Source organism: Microcebus murinus, chromosome 4, assembly GCF_040939455.1.
Source record: "Microcebus murinus isolate Inina chromosome 4, M.murinus_Inina_mat1.0, whole genome shotgun sequence".
NCBI lineage: Eukaryota > Metazoa > Chordata > Mammalia > Primates > Cheirogaleidae > Microcebus > Microcebus murinus.
Window position 1 is genome coordinate 8,642,236 of NC_134107.1, and position 16,128 is coordinate 8,658,363.

Consider the following 16,128-nt stretch of genomic DNA (forward strand, 5'->3'; position numbering starts at 1 on the left):
TCTTTTGTGCACTGTGTGCGTTCAAGTTGCGTGTCCCTGTGGAGCAAACGCTGACCCCGGGACTGAGGTCAGCGCCCTCAGCTTTTCCTGCGTGAGGGTCCCTCTGTCAGGTTCCCCCAGGGAAGGGCTGGGACCTCCGCAGGGGCTGGCATGCTCCTAGGAGGTGTCCTTGGCCCGGAAGACAGGCCAGGCTGCAGGGACGTGTGGATGGCTCTGCCGTTGCTGTCCTCAAAGTCTTAGCAACGTTGGAGAAAGGGTCCTGCATCTTCACCTTGTGCGGGGCCTGCAGATGATGTGCCTGGGCTTTGGGCTGTTCCCAGGCCAGTCCTGGCTGCCCTGTGACCGCTTGTGTGCCGGCCCAGGGCTGCTGCCCATCGCAAGAGCAGGGGCTGCCTCTGTGCCGACCCCCCTGGGTGGGCTGCTGAGCCCCCTGTGCTGAGCTGCACTTGCCCTGGGAGGAATGGACCCTGGGTCCTCGGTCCCGGTGGGGCAGTCGGCAGGCAAGGCCTGAGGCCTGCTGTGCCCCACCCCGGGTGGGCGGTGCTGCAGAAGACAGGCAGAGGCCCGGCCCCCAGGGCGTCCCTAGACTGTGGAAGGAGACAGGAGTCGAGTGCTGAGGACGCAGGGCTCCCGAAAGCCAGGCTAGCAGCTGCTGTCTTCAGAGGGCGGGGAGGAAATGCGCAGAGAGAGCATCAGCCTGGGAGGTTCTGAGCCCAGTGAGAATGTGGAGGCAGGTGAGCTCCTTGCTGAGTGCAACTCGACTTAAGGATGAAATTACAGGGCTGGACGCACCGGCTCAAGCCTAGATCCCAGCACTCTGGGAGGCTGAGGCAGGAGGATCGCTTGAGGCCAAGAATGAGCTGTGATGATGCCACTGGACTCCAGCCTGGCCGACAGAGCAAGAACCTGTCTCCAAAAAAAAAAAAAAAATTCAATGAGTTATGGGCACTGAAAAAAAAGAAAAAAAAAAAAAAGAAAGAAAAATACAAGCATCTGGAAGAAATGCTTCGAGTGCGCCTCCAGGCTTCCCAACGGGACTCCGAAAATGACCCAAGACCAGCAGGGGAGTCTTGTGCACAACCAACTGCTGGATGTCCTCCACAGTGGGAGGACCCCCGAAACACTCGGGGGACCCTGATGACCGCTCCACAGGGGACAGCCGAGGAATGTGTGACACACCCTCGGGAGTCGCCACCCCTGCCCCGACTGCCCAGGAGTCCCCTGAGGCGAGGGGTCAGCACTAGCAGCGATGGAGACGGCCGACTTGCCAGCACGGAGAGCAGACGACGGGTGGGGACCTACGCCCCGGGCCCTGTGCAGACAGGCGCTGCACCCACCCGGCCCATCTGGTGCCGAGCGGCCCTGGTGAGGATTCCGTGAACTAACGTCTCCAGTAGCAGGTCCTTGGCAATGGGAAGCTGTGACCTACTATCAAAGCTTGGAGAAGAGACAGACAAGGTCACACTGTTAAGACCAGCAGAGCCAGAGGGGCACCCAAGCGCCTAGGCCCCAAGACTGGGTCTCCTGCCACCTGCCGCAGAGCTGCCTGCGGGGCGCTGGACTCCCAAGCACTCAGGGTTCCTGATCTGCCAGATTGGGCCACACACCCCGAGGTGCTTGTGACGGCACAGGTGTCAACCTGGATAACCCAGTGGAGGCCAATTTTGACTCAGAAGCAGCAGCTGCATCATGAGGGGTCCCCCATGAGCGCCCCTACTCTGCCCAGCCAGACATCCCGTCCGACAGTGCCTGCCAGGGGTCAGGGAAGGAGTGGCCTGGGCTGCTGGCCCTGGCACCTGTGTGGGCCCGGGAAGGGCGGGTCACCCTCTGCATGAGTCGCCTCCCCCACCTTCCCTAGAGCCATGGCATGGCTAGGCGTGCCGTCCCGGTGTTCAGAGGCCTCTCTGCTGGACCCTTCCTGCCCACACCGTTGGCTAGGGGGAGTGAGGAGCCAAACTCTAGGCCGCCTACTACATGCCAAGTAAATCCATTAGCTTCCAGTAAGCACCTACTGCATGTAGAGCCTTGCACTTAAGCCACTTACACGCATGGAGACCCAGCATGTAAGTCAGGTGTGGCCCTTCCCTTGAACGCGCTCCAAATCCAGAGATGCGGGGCAGTTTCCAAAGCCACGGGGGAAGCCTAGGACTGAGAGGCCCTGGAGCCAGACAGGGCATCGTATTCAGATGGGAAGGCAGGGAGGGCTTCCTGGAGGAGGCCCTGTCTGAGCTGTGTCTTCAGTGAGGGGGTGAAATTAACCTGGCTTATTTAAACTTCACAACAGCCCAGCTAGGTAGATATATGTAGTTGAGGAAACTGAGGCTTGGATAAAAAGAAGTAAGGCCAGAATTGTTTTCATTCATTTAATCATTCCTTTATCCAATAAATGTTACTAACTGCCTACCAGGTGCTACTTGATGTGGCCAAAAGGGCTTCCATCTTCCCTGCAAACCCTCCCCCTCTGCAGTGACAGCCACTACTCCCCAAGTCTCTGTCACCCCATGTTTCCCTCACAGAGCCCTGTAATGGGCTCCCTCCCAGCCAACCCCAGCAGAAGGGGCCCTTTCCTCAGCTCAGCCACACCCTGCCCCTCCCAGGATGGGTGTGGGAGCTTCCTGCCTGCCCCGGCCACTGCCGCAGCACCTCTCCCTCCCTGCCTGTTGAACAAAGTCCACGTGGCCAGGTCTTGGGCATTTCCCCTGCCGGCCAGCCCACCGGGGACCTGGGTGTAGTTAATGTGGGAGGTCTTGTCCCTGAGAAATCTGGGTGGTCAGGAAATTGGGTGGGGCTTGGGTCCCACTCAGCCTCTGCAGGGTTCCTTCTCTTGGGTCATGTGGCTAGATCTTCACTGTACGGGGACCACCTCTTGGACCTGGCTCTCAGATCAGAGGCTGTGGCCCCACGAAGGAACCCCCTCCTCTTGGGGTCTTCTCTCAGATTCCCATACCTCTACCTCTTTCCCCTCCTGCTGATGGCCCAGCCTCCCTATGGGAAGGAGCCTGTCGGGGGACTCTGCGGGCTCCTTAGTCCAGCCCCTGGGCGTCCCTGCTGACCCTGTGCTACTGCCGCTGCTTGCCGCCCTTGCTTCAGCCTGTCCTTTCTAATGTGTGGGCCACCCTTCTCCTGCCTTGGCTCCCAGGTTCTGAGCACAGACCCCAAGTGTCCCTGCCTGCCTTCCACCTCTGCAATTCCCCCGTGGGCACCCTGACCCTGTCCTCGCCAAGTGCTCACTCCCCGGCACGCCCTCCCCCCTGCCCCAGCTACCTGCCTACGGGCCCCTCCCTAACCCTCTGCCCAAGCACCCCTGCTGGTTGCACCCTGGCCTGTGCTCCCCACTGGCCGTGTGGCCTTGGGCAAGGCTTCTCGCTTCTCTGAGCAGGTCAGTGTGAGCAACACCTGCCCTGGTTTGCCGCCTCCCTAGAGGCCGGGACCTTTCACAGCACGGGCACAGCTTGGCAGGTACAGTCGTCCCTCTGTATCCGTGGGAGATTGGCTGTAGGCCCCCCAGGATGCTCAAGTCCCTTATATAAAATGGTGTACACACCTGTAATCCTAGCACTCTGGGAGGCCGAGGCGTATGGGTCGTTTGAACTTAGGAGTTCAAGACCAGCCTGAGCAAGAGCGAGACCCCGTCTCTACTATAAATAGAAAGAAATTAATTGGCCAACTAAAAATATATAGAAAAAATTAGCCGGGCATGGTGGTGCATGCCTGTAGTCCCAGCTACTCGGGAGGCTGAGGCAGGAGGATCGCTTGAGCCCAGGAGTTTGAGGTTGCTGTGAGCGAGGCTGACGCCACAGCACTCTAGCCCGGCAACAGAGTGAGACTCTGTCTCAAATGAATGAATGAATGAATGAATGAATGAATAGCATAGTCCAGTCCTGTGCCACTTAATGCTGGGGATATGTTCCGAGAAAGGCATTGTTAGGCAATTTAACCGTTGTGTGAATAACCTAGAGTGCACTTACACCAGCCTAGATGGCAGAACATGCAGCACGTCACTACGGAATCCTGTAGGCACAGGCACACGGTGGCAGATAGTTGTGTATCTAAACACACCTCAGCAGAGACACAGTACAGGAAAAGTACGGTATAATCTTACAAGACCACTGTCACACATGGCTTCCATCACTGCTGAACCACCCTCACTCAGTGCATGACTATACGTGCATATACCCTACACACATCCTCCTGTATACTCTAAATCAGGCGTCCTCAAACTACAGCCCTCGGGCCACATGCGGGCCGCTGAGGACATTTATCCAGCCCTCCGGGGGTTTTTGCCGCAGCTGCCTGTCCTGCTCAGCAGCCGACTCACCCCGGGCCCGCCCACAGCGCGCACTCTCCAACGGTCTGAGGGACAGTGAACTGGCCCCCTGTTTAAAAAGTTTGAGGACCCCTGCTCTAAATCATCTCTAGGTTACTTATAATACCTAACACAGTGTAAATGCTATGTAAATAGTTGCTATACTGTATTAAACAACTGGCTGTTTTTATTGTATTGTTATTTATTTACTTATTTATTTTTGAGATGAGGGTCTTACTGAACTGGTCTCGAACTCCTGGCCTCAAGTGATCCTCTCACCTCAGCCTCCTGAGTAGCTGGGATAACAGGCGTGTGCCACCATGCCAGGTGTATTGTTTTTATTTTTTTGTCAAGTATTTTTGATCTGGGGTTGGTTGAATCCCTGGATATGGAACCTGCAGATACAGAGGGTCAAACTGGGGTGGGGAACCTGGGGCCTTAAGGCCATCTGTGACCTTCTAGGTCCGTGAGTGAGTGTGGCCTTTTGACAGAATCCCAACTTTATAGAACAAATCCTTTTATTAAAAGGGGTGCAAGCAGAGAAAGATGGAGCTTTTCTTGCCTTCTCTGGTGCTTACAAAAGAACAATCTTGAAGTGAGGAGGCCGCAGGTCCCCCACCCCTAAGTGGGGGTGATGCTGCTGTTCTGGAACTAAGGGCAACGCATTCCTTCTAGAGAATCTCCTCCAGAGACAGGCTCTGCTGGGGGGCGGCGGGTGCACTCGCCCAGGGACCCAGCGCCCAGGCCCAGCGAGGTGGGGGCGGCCGACTGCAGGCTGCGCAAGGGTGGGGCTGGGGGTGCAGAAGGACGCTGAGCTGCCGGAAGGCAGCCAGGTGCCCACCTCGGCAGGTCCTACCCCCATTCCCTCCATCCCCAGGGGCCCAGCCCTGCCACTTTTCCCCGGGGGTCTGGGGAAGCCACACGGTAGCCATGCTGTGTCCTCTTTGAGCAGGAGTGCCTGTCCCTGACCACGCCAGCGCCACTGGAGCCAGCGTGGGAGACACCTGCCTCTCCAGTGCCCCAAACCTCACCTTGGGGTCTCGGTGCTGGTTTCCCTCGCTGACAGCTCGGCCCAAGAGCTCACGCCTCAGTCCTCTCTGTCCCGGGAGTGAAGTGGCTGTTTAGCTTACTGTCTGTCACCTCGCGTTTCCCAGGGGCCGCAGCGCGGGCACATACCTGGCGCTCTGCAAAGGCGCACCCCAGGTGTGCGGGTCTGCAGCAGCCTCAGCTCCCGCTTCCGTCGCCTGTCCCCGGAGGCTGGCCCGGTGTGTCCTTTCCCCGCCGGCTGCTCCTAACTTCTGCCCCGGTGTCGGTTTCCACGGGCCCCGAAAGGCGCTGCGAATCCATGTGGAGATAAAGTCGGTTATTAGTGGGGAGGCACAAGGTGGGCTATCTTGGTGTCCCCGACAGGCGGGGGCGCGGAAGGGGGAGCCCAGACGGGCATTAGGAAGCTGGTGTGTGAATCCTGCCCCCCAAGACAAAAGGGGTGCCCCCTTCCCCTCGACAAGCGCATTTATCTTTCTTCTAACTAGTGGATCACAGATAGGGACACTCAGGGACTCCTCATCTTGAACTCCCACTTCTGGCGCAGCCACCCGATTATTCGGGTAAAGGGGCCACGACCAGCGACCCCTCTCACAAAATCCAGCTGTGGAGAATGCGGGCATCAATCCCGCTACCTCTCACATGCTAAGCGAGCGCTCTACCATTTGAGCTAATTCCCCAGCTAGGGCCCACTTCCGCCGCCAGCACGCATTGTGGCACACGTCATCACCGGTTTCCTCGAGGCCCTCCGCTCCGCCAGGCCGGCCGTCCCGCTACCCCATTGGTTTCCTTGCAGCTCCGGCTCCATGGCCATGATTGGTTTGGCTCAATATAGCTTAAAAAGCATTGGCCACTTGGATTGGTGGTCTGAAGCGTCCGTCAAGCAGACGCCCTGCTGTTGCTACGGTGTAGGGGGACCCAACTAGGTTTCTCCCGGTTTCTGATTTGTTTCTCAGTCTCCGGGTCCTAGAGGTTCCGGATCCTTCAAGTCCATGGGAAAAGAACGCGCCCCTCGCGCTTGACTGACTAGGCCTGTGAGCCAATCGGAGTGTATGCAAGGGAGCCGCTGGGCGATCCAATAGGTTGCAGGGGGCGAACGAGGGAGTCCAATGAGCGTGGCGCTGGGGGCAGGGGCGGGTCACGATTGGCTGCGAGGTGGCCGGAGGGAGGGGGGAAGAACTCAAGGCCTGCTTGATACGTCCGCCATTTTGGGCGCTTGGCTGATGGTGTCGGTGAGCGCGTTTCCCGCCTGAGCGCAACTAGCGGCGGGTTGTGGGCACCTTCAGGTAATGAGGGGGGCGGCGGGGCAGGCCGCAGCGCGGGGTGCGCCGGGCGCGCGGGCGGGCGGGCGGGCGGGCGGCGGGGCCGCTCCGCCTGGGCCTCGGCGGCGCGGGGAGAGAGCGTCCCGTCCCCTCTCCCCTCCCCCCCGGAATTCGCTGCTCCGCGGGCCCGGGAGGCGCGGCGCCCTGTCCCTCCCGGCCGCTCCCCGCTCGCTCCTGTCAGCTCGGGGCCCGGCGGCCCGGGCGCCGGCGGCGGGATGCGGCCCGGGCGGCGAACTTTGCTCCGCGCTGACGTCCGCGGCCTTGCTTGGCGGCGGGGCGGGCCGGCGAGACGCGCCCCTGCCCGGGCTCCGGCTCCAGCCTTTCCGCCCCGCCAGCCGCAGCCCGCGGCGTCGCCCACCGCCCCGGCTCGGGCTCCGGCCCCGCTCCCGCCGGGCCTCCTGGCGGCCGGCTCCCGGACAACTTCTCTGGGGCCTCGGGGAGCGTATCAAGTTGAGGCAGCAACTCGTAGAGGTTCCTGAAGGCCATTGTTGGACTCTTCTCCGGGAAACAAGTTTTGTGGGTTTCTGTTAATTCGCCGCAGAGTCATCAGAATACGCACAAACCAGTTCGGAGTCTTTCAGTAGCCTGCCCGGTGATCTTTTCAACTCCGGTGCTGTGCCTCGGACGTAGACTTGGGCTCAAATGCTGCCTCCCCGGTGTACTGGAGCCAGAGAGGTGGTCCTTCGTGGGGCTTAAAGTACCTCCCTCTTAAAGAAGCCCGTTCTCTCTTAACTTGGAGGTGTTTCTTCCTGAGGGCTTGCTTGCTTTCACCACATCTTGGGCTTTCAGTTGTAGGTGGACGGAACGAGTCCTTGGCTGTATCTCCTGCCCTAACGTTTCAACCTCATGCCTTAAAATGTCATTTTTCTTGTACTTAACATTTTCTCTGTGGGGAGGGATGTTTTGCGTTTATGGGAGAGTGGGCCTGGTAGTTGTTTCCTTTCATTCTCACAGCACTTGTTAATGTTGATACTGTTCCACTTTTAGAGTGTGAAGTTTACTTTGATTTTGTCTTCAAGGTCATGTTGTAGATAGGCATCAATAGGGACTCCAGATTTCCAGCCATTGAAATGTGCCTCAGCAAATGTGTGATACCTAGTTTGTGGTGGTGGTTGAGTTTTCTTTACTCTGGAGTTAAAACTGCCTGGATTCAGATCTTGACTTGACCACTTTCTAGCTCTGTGACCTTGGGCAAGTTAGTCTGTTTCCTCTGTAATATGGGAATCATAATAGCGTCTACCCCGTAAATTTGTTAGGACAAATGAGTTAATGCATGTAAAGCAGATAGAACCGTGCTTGGCACATAGAAACAGCTTAGTAATTAGTGGCTATTGTTACTAATTTAAATTCGATTTTTAAGTGTTTGGATACTATTGAGAAGTCAAATGAGTGTTTAAGCCCTGTGTCTTGGTGACTTTTTAGAAAGCTTTGTGTATTTAAGAGTTACTTGGGCTGATAAAGTGAACTGGAAATTATTTTTTCAGGAGTAAAGTTGTTGAATATTCATTTAATTACATACATTTGATAGAGTAATTAATTAGTGGTGTTACCTCAGAATGTTTTGTTTAAACGAGGTTAAATACAGAAAAGTCCATCAGGACTCTGTTAAGTAGGACTCTGTTACTCATGTACTTTTGGCTACTACTTCATGGGTTTGATTGGCCCCCAAATCCATAACTTGAGGGTTTCTTAGTGTACTCCTGGTTGTTATTGAAGATTGAAAGGATACTGTGTATTTTGATATACTTCAGCAAAGATAGTTTGGGAAATAGCTGTTGTCCTGGATGAATGCTTTGGAAGCTATTCTGCACTTCATTATGTCTGGTCAGGGAGTCTGGAATATTTAACAAAATGCTATTCACTCATACATAAATGCAGTCTTTTAAGGCCTACCCTGTGCTGTTCGCCATGGTTCATGAAACCATGCTTGCGCTTCCCTTGGTATTACTGTATTTGCTTGGGACTTGGCTTGCTTTGTTGCTCTGGGGAAGTGTATTTTGACAGACTTAGTCTTATGTAGAAATAAGCATCTTGCTGGTGGAACTTAAGGACGGGAAGAAGATCGTTTTGGATTTAGAAGACTTTAACTTTTGTGTAAAGTATGGAAAACCAAATTAAATGAACAAAAAATTGGTATTTTCAATCAACTAATTGAGAATTTGAGAGTCAGCCTGTAGCTAAGCAGAAAATGAATATTAATAAAATTAAGATAGGGTGAGGTTGCTTAGTTTTTTAAGTTAAGTTTTTGCATCTATTTGGTATAAAGATAAATGTGATAATGTCCTTATTACAAGCAAGCATCTCTTCCTTAAAACAGTGTTTGTCAGGATCAGTATTCAGTTTGTTTCTAGGATAAACTTGTATCTTGCTGTTTTATGTTTTTGGTATTTGAGAGGCAGCTCCTGTGTGTGTGTGTGTGTGTGTGTGTGTGTGTGTGTGTGTGTGTGTGTATTGGTCTAAAGTTTTTACAATATTTTTCTACACTTAAGAAGAGTAAATGATAGTGAGAGTGAAGCTCCTCTGTCTGTTCAACTAAAGCTCTGTGTTGAGTTTATTATAAAAAGCACAAGAGTCTGCTTTGGTCCTTATGAGTCAAGATCTAAGCCCCATTGGCTAAGTAGTGTTAGCTAGTTTTTCTCAGGATGTGCTGAAAAATAGACCAGGCCTCTTGGCTTTAAGCAGTGTTCATATTTCTTCCCTTTCTTTCTTTCTTTCTTTTTTTTTTTTTAAGAGACACAGTCTAACTCTGTCACCCAGGCTGGAGTGCAGTGGTAATCATACCTCACTGCAGCCTTGAACTCCTGGGCTCAGGTGATCCTGCTGCCTCAGCCTGAGTAGCTGGGATTAAAGCTACAGCATGTGCCACCACACCCACCATACTCTAAAATAATATTTTTTATTGTTTTTAGAGATGTGCTCACACTGCATTGCCCAGGCTAGTCTTGAACTCCAAGTCTCAAGCAGTCCTCCTGTCTTTGGCCTCCAGAGTTGCTGAGATTACAGGCGTGAGCCACCACATCTGGCTTTCTTTCTTAACAGAACTTCAAATGATTCGGTTTTGATTTATTCTAGATCAAGGATTCTCAGCTGGGGGTGACCACTCCCCCAAACATTTGGCAGTCTGGAGACTTTTTTTTGCTTCTCACACCTCTGGGGATGGCTAATGTGCTTCTAGAGGATAGAGGCCAAGGATACTGCTAAACATCCTACATTGTGGACACTTGCCCTCCCAAACAACAAAATAATTCAGCCCCAGATAACAACAGTGTTGAGTTTGAGAAACCCTGCTCTAGATGAATGCTAGACTGGCCTGCATTGGAATCATTTGATATACTTTAAGACCATGGATGTTGGACACCACTTTTGGACATTTGTGGTGGGATTGAGAATCTATTTTTAAAAAGCTTCCTAGGCCAGGAGTGGTGGCTCACACCTGTAATCCTAGCACTGCGGGAGGCCGAGGAGGGCAGATTGCTCGAGGTTAGGAGTTTGAAGACCAGCCTGAGTGAGACCTCTACTAAAAATAGAAAGAAATTAATTGACCAACTAAAAATATATAGAAAAAATTAGCCGGGCATGGTGGCACATGCCTGTAGTCCTTGCTACTTGGGATGTTGAGGTAGTAGGATCGCTTGAGCCCAGGAGTTTGAGGTTGCTGTGAGCTAGGCTGATGCCATGGCACTCACTCTAGCCTGGACAACAAAGTGAGACTCTGTCTCAAAAACAAACAAACAAACAAAAAAAAACTTCCTAGACAATACTGACGTGCAGCTGGGTTTGGGAGCCACTGTTCTAGACCATAGATTTTAGGGATGGTTTATGAGTTAAAGGATCCTTCTGGTGATCTGTGAACTCTGTCTTTGCAGTACCTAAATCCTGCATTGGAGATTATTAGTAGTGGGCAGAGATGGTGTACTTAACATAATTTTTCAGGTGTCTGAAGACTGAAGTTTTTAAAAAATATATTAAATAAATTGATTTCATAAAGTAATTTAGAAACTTTTTTTTACCTTTACCTCATGAAAATACGTTACCTTATCATGCAGAATCTTAGCAGAATTCCTACCTATTTAGTTTGCTTCTGTGCTGAATAACCTTATAATACTGTAAATTTTGAGTTTTGTATCTTTTGCCCTCATTTTGTCAATCAACTCAGTTGTTTTGAGATGCCAGCTTCAACTTTTTTTATTTTTAATTTTTTTAGAATTATTTTTTGATGAAGACCTCCCTATTCCCAGAGAATTAGCTCTGGATCAGTTTACCAGTTCTGCCCTTGCAGGGCAGGAGAGGCATATGGTATGCTCAACCTTTAAGGGGACCCTTCTGTGCCCTGGACACTGGGTCCAAATGGGAGTGTTCTTACCTCCTGGGGAGATGAGGTGCAGTGCTAGAGAGAAGGGGGAGAGATCTTTTTCTTGCGCATACTTAAAATCTAGATTATCTAGTTTCTTGAATGGAAGAATGTTAGTATGAAAACTTATACAAAATTTCAACAACTAAATGTTAGTATCTGGACATAAAAAAGACAGAAGATCACAGACGCATTTTCTGATTCTTGACCCTGAAATTCAGTCTGTGGCTATGTTGATTACTACAGGAGACCCCATCTACTTCTGATCTTCATTTATTTGATGAGCAAATATATTGAGTCCTTACTCTGCCAGGAACTGTATTAGTGATTTACTGGTGAACAGGCCCTTAAGGATTTGCTGTCTAGAGGGAGAGGCAAGCAATTACAAAACAGACCAGTTGACAAAGCTTGTTAGAATTGTACATGTGTGAGTAGTTCTTAGAGGCTTTGGAGGAAAGCCGTTTTCTAGTTGGTTGGCTTATTTGTTTAAACTTTGGGTGGTGGAGAGCTCAGAAGTTTTGCAAAAGAATAAAATAGTTATACTTTTGTTACTCATTTGTACTAAATGTTTACCTTGACTTGCCTCCTTAGTTTGAGGTTTTTAAAAAAGCAATGCCAGGCCGGGCTGGCGCTGGGGTGGCTCACGCCTGTAATCCTAGCACTCTGGGAGGCAAGGTGGGTGGATCACTAAAGGTCAGGAGTTCGAAACCAGCCTGAGTGAGACCCCGCCCTAAAAATAGAAAGAAACTAATTGACCAATTAAAAATATATATACAAAAAATTAGCCAGGCATGGTGGTGCATGCCTGTAGTCCCAGCTACTTGGGAGGCTGAGGCAGTAGGATCGCTTGAACCCAGGAGATTGAGGTTGCTGTGAGCTAGGCTGATACCACTGCACTCACTCTACCCTGAGCAACAAAGTGAGACTGTCTCAAAAAAAAAAAAAAGCAATGCCATTCTTCCCATGCTGGTGAAGCTGTTTTGTCAAGACAGATAGGATTGATGTTTATTATTTATTATTCCATACACGTTGGTTTTCTTTCTTGCTTTTTTTTTTTTTTTTTGAGACAAAGTCTCACTCTCTTGCCCAGGGTAGAGTGCTGTGGCGTCAGCCTAGCTCATAGCAACCTCCAGCTCCTGGGCTCAAGCAGTCCTCCTGCCTCAGCCTCCCGAGTAGCTGGGACTACAGGCATGCACCACCATGCCCGGCTAATTTTTTCTATATATTTTTAGTTGGCCAATTAATTTATTTCTATTTTTAGTAGAGATTGGGTCTTGCTCTTGCTCAGGCTGGTTTCGAACTCCTGACTTGGAGTGATCCTCCCGCCTCGGCCTCCCAGAGTGCTGGGATTATAGGCGTAAACCACCACGCCCAGCCCATACATACTGGTTTTCATCAGTCAAATTTGAAACACTGACTCTGTGGTTCCAGGCTCATCAGAGGCTTGATGTAGGTTCTTGCTAAATATCTTGAAACATCCTTGAAATGGATGTGCTTTGAGTGGGAATGGTTTGTTGTTGTTGTTGTTTTTCTGCTGCAGTGTGGATCTAGGTTGCCTGGAGATTTGTTTTTGTGACCTTTTGACTTTGGCTTAGATTTAGTTGTCATGGGAGCCCCCTTTCTTCCTCCCACCCCCCTCTGTTCTGCTTTACTGGAAGGAAGATAGTTACTAGTCAGATCAATACTCAGTTTATTTCAGCTTTTGAAAGATTATAGAGTGACATCTGGATACCAGATAGATTGGGTAGGTGGTAAAGAAACGAGTAAAGGGGCATCTGGCAGTATGTGAAAATGCTTCTTACCTCTATGTCTAGCTAGGACATTTTCATTATCACAGACTTGGCCAAGAGCTGGCTTTACCCCTAGTAGAGGCTGTTTACCACCATAGTAGAGGCTGGTCAGTGTTGACCTGTTTTAGATGTACTGGTGAAGAAGTTGACTGAATTTATACAATTAAAGTTTGGTAGGTTCTGAACATCTTTTCACATCTTTTCATATAAGGAGGCTCTGATTTTGTACTTCTCAGCAACTGTGGAGAAAACTACGTATTATTAGTTCCAAAATTTCTTATAGTGGGTGTATATATTGATTTGAAATGATATGTATACCCCAGAGGTTTACTGCCATGAAATCTGATGGCCCAAAGGAAAGATGAATGAAAGATTGCTTTTAGGAACATTGGAGAGCAGGACTAAAAAGGCTGCAGAAATAAGAGTATGACTGAAGATTGAGTCAAACTTGGAGAAAGTTGTGTGGGATTGCTAGTTTGAACCTGAGGTTCTTTCTACCTGGATGTAAATCTGAGCAAGAATACTGGTGGTAGACACACTTTGAGAAAAAGAAAATGGATAGCTTGCCTGTGACCACATTGCATTCTGAGACCCTAATCAGGGCAGGTTACACTAAGGCATGCTCCATGGTTGGGTGGTGAAATTAGCTGGGCTTTCAGCTCCCAGATTGGGGCAGTGGCAGAAGGAAAATTAACTAGTTTTGCCATGATTTGTTGTTTGGGGCTTCCTTTCATTAGAAGTCATAGTTTTGGACTGGAAGAGAACTTAGAGGTCATTGATTCTTAGAGAAAAATTTAGGCCATTTGGAAGAATGGACCCAGAGGCAGTGGAGAAATCTCAGATCCTGGTGATTGTTTATCATTGTGGTGGCCCCAGTAGGCCACAATTTTAGGTGCTATTTGTTTCAAGAGTGACATCACAGCTGGATCTCACTGAGAGTTAAGCATAAATAGTTAGCTTCTGAATTGTTTCCTTATGGTGGCAGTAGGTGTCAGTTTTTTGTCACTATGTAGTAGATGAGGGGACAGTGTCTCTTGGTTTCCTTTTGTTGACATAGAGATACACTCTTTGAATGACTCCCCCTTTCCCCCTTCCATTGTGACCGTCTTGTTCTTGCTTTATTATACCCTTAGATGGACTTAAACTATTTGGCACCTATCACAGCCATGGTATTTTGCTGTTAAGGGAGTTTTCACAGATTAGTACCTGGTCTGTGTCCTCAATTCAGACTATATTGTGGTGGTCAAGAGTGTACAAAGTCTAAAATAGCTGAATTCTGGCTCACACATTTTGCCAGCTGTATGATCCTGGTACTAACTGACATCTCTGTTCCATAGTGTCTTTTTTTGTGAAATGAATATTAAATGGAAACTGTTTAGCACAGTGTCCAGCACAGATTAATATTTATATTATTGTTATCGATCTTCTTTTCAATAACAATAAAAATAAGGACAGAAACAACTGTAAGGTACAGTGAATTACCTGAAGGAGAGAAATGAAATATTATGGGATCATAGAGCTTTGAAAGCTGACTAGCTGCTCTGGGGAAGTACAGGGTTATGGTGCTTGGGGTGAGGGGATATTATAGAGTTAGTGTTTATATGCATATTTTTTCCCTCCAAAGTTGGATTATGTTATATCTGTCTCATGTACAAAAATGTGATAATGTGAACATTTATGTAAATAAAACAGATATAACATAATCCTTTCTTTGGCTAGAATAGAGATCATAAATTTGAGGTTTGCAGTTTGCTTTCTAAAACAGTCGTCTTTAAAATCTGTTTCTTTCTGGCACCCAAGACGTTATAAAGGTAGTTTCATTTGCTGTGGAGTCTCACATGTTTAGAACCATATTTTTTCACCATACTGTGGATAATCACATATGCCTTGAAGGATCAATGTATGTTAACAGATGATTGGATCTTTTTGATTTGCACTTAATTTCTTTATGAATTCCACATTATAGCTAGACAACTGTATTGAGGGTCTGCAAATTTTTTCTGTAAAGGACTAGTTAGTAAATATTAATAGTTTAGGCTTTGCAGGCTAAAAGATTTCTGCAACTACTCAACTCTGCCTTTGTAATGTGAAAACAGCCATAGCCAATATGTAAACAAATGAAGGTGGCTGTCTTCCAGTAGAACTTTACTTACAAAAACAGGCAGAGGACTGAATTTGGCCATTGGGATGTAGTTTGCCAGTGCCTGCTCTAATCTATTTTTTATTTTAACTTTTAATAAGATATATTGAAAGAGTATATATTAGTATGCTTATAGATATTATTAAACATTAAAACTGGCAATTGCATACCCACTAACCAGCATCAGAAATAGAATGTTGCCATACCTTTGGCTCCCTGTGCGCCCTCGTCTGACCATTTCCCTCTTTCTGACTGCCCCCATGTATCATTTTCCTGCCTTACTTTGTGATACTGCCACCTATGAATGTACCGTTATATAACTTCAGTTTTACATGTCCTTAAACTATGTAAGTTGAATCATTTTATTCTGTCTTTTCTTTTTCCCCGCTCACATTGATTTTGAGATCCATTTATTCAAATGTTTGAGTACTTTTTATGTCTTAGACACTGTTCTAGTGCCAGGTATGTTAGTAGTGAATGAAGGGGATGAAATGAAAGTCCCTGCCCTTATGGACCTTACATTTTGGTGCAGGAAGACAGTTAATAGATAAGTAAAATATACAGTAGCCATATAGTAATACAAGCAGAGAGAAAAGCAAAGCGGGGAAGTGGGTGCATGGGTGAGGGGGCTGTTTGCAGATTGAGGTACAGTGGTCAGGTTAGGCCACTCTGATAAGGGGCCTTTGAACAGAAGGAGGTAAGGGAGCTAGCCACAGGGCTAGGGGGTGGAGGAGCATTACAGCCTCCAGCAGGACAAGGTGCTAGAAGGGAGTGTGCCTGCTGTCTTGAGGGGCCAGTGTGAGGAGAGTGGGTGGCTGGGTTTGGGGGTTGATGGTAGGTCACATAGGCATTGTTAAGATTTTATCTTTGTCTTGGTGAGATGGGAAGTCATTTTGTATTTTGAGCAGAGGTGTGACATGATCTGGTTTCTAAGAGTCCCCTGAAGCTGTGTTAAGAATAGCTGTCCCTGTGCCGTTGAAAGGGGGCTAGAGGCTATGCAGTGATCCAGCAGAGCACGAATGGCAGCTTGGGCTGAAGGGGAACAGGGGTGGTAGTGAGAAGTGGTTAGATTCCGGGTCCTTCTTGAAAAGGGAGAACAGACAGGATTTGCTGGCAGATTGGACGTGGGCGTAGAGAGGAGTGAAGGATAATACCAGGATTTTTGCTTGCTATAG

The 16,128-nt window shown here is 49.2% G+C and overlaps 1 protein-coding gene and 1 long non-coding RNA gene across 20 annotated transcripts in view; one reads left to right on the forward strand and one right to left on the reverse strand.

Annotated features, from left to right (window-relative positions):
- Window positions 1-5: 5 nt before the first annotated feature.
- On the reverse strand, window positions 6-7,319 carry LOC142870570 (uncharacterized). 2 transcript variants are annotated; one of them, XR_012918898.1, is made up of 3 exons: window positions 7,232-7,319; window positions 5,338-5,641; window positions 6-906 (listed from the first exon to the last, which is right to left on the reverse strand). It is a non-coding gene; the product is annotated as an uncharacterized LOC142870570 (long non-coding RNA). The 2 variants fall into 2 exon arrangements; XR_012918899.1 differs by lacking the exon at window positions 7,232-7,319 and adding an exon at window positions 6,013-6,529.
- Window positions 6,522-16,128, forward strand: part of PPP6R3 (protein phosphatase 6 regulatory subunit 3) — a 147,789-nt gene continuing 138,182 nt past the window's right edge. For 16 of the 18 annotated variants that reach the window (XM_012757457.3, XM_012757460.3, XM_012757468.3 and 13 more), the window contains exon 1: window positions 6,522-6,636. The gene's annotated coding sequence lies outside the window, so the exon portion shown is untranslated. The remainder of the gene's footprint in view (window positions 6,637-16,128) is intronic. The other 2 variants (XM_076001699.1, XM_012757456.3) reach the window with 1 other exon arrangement.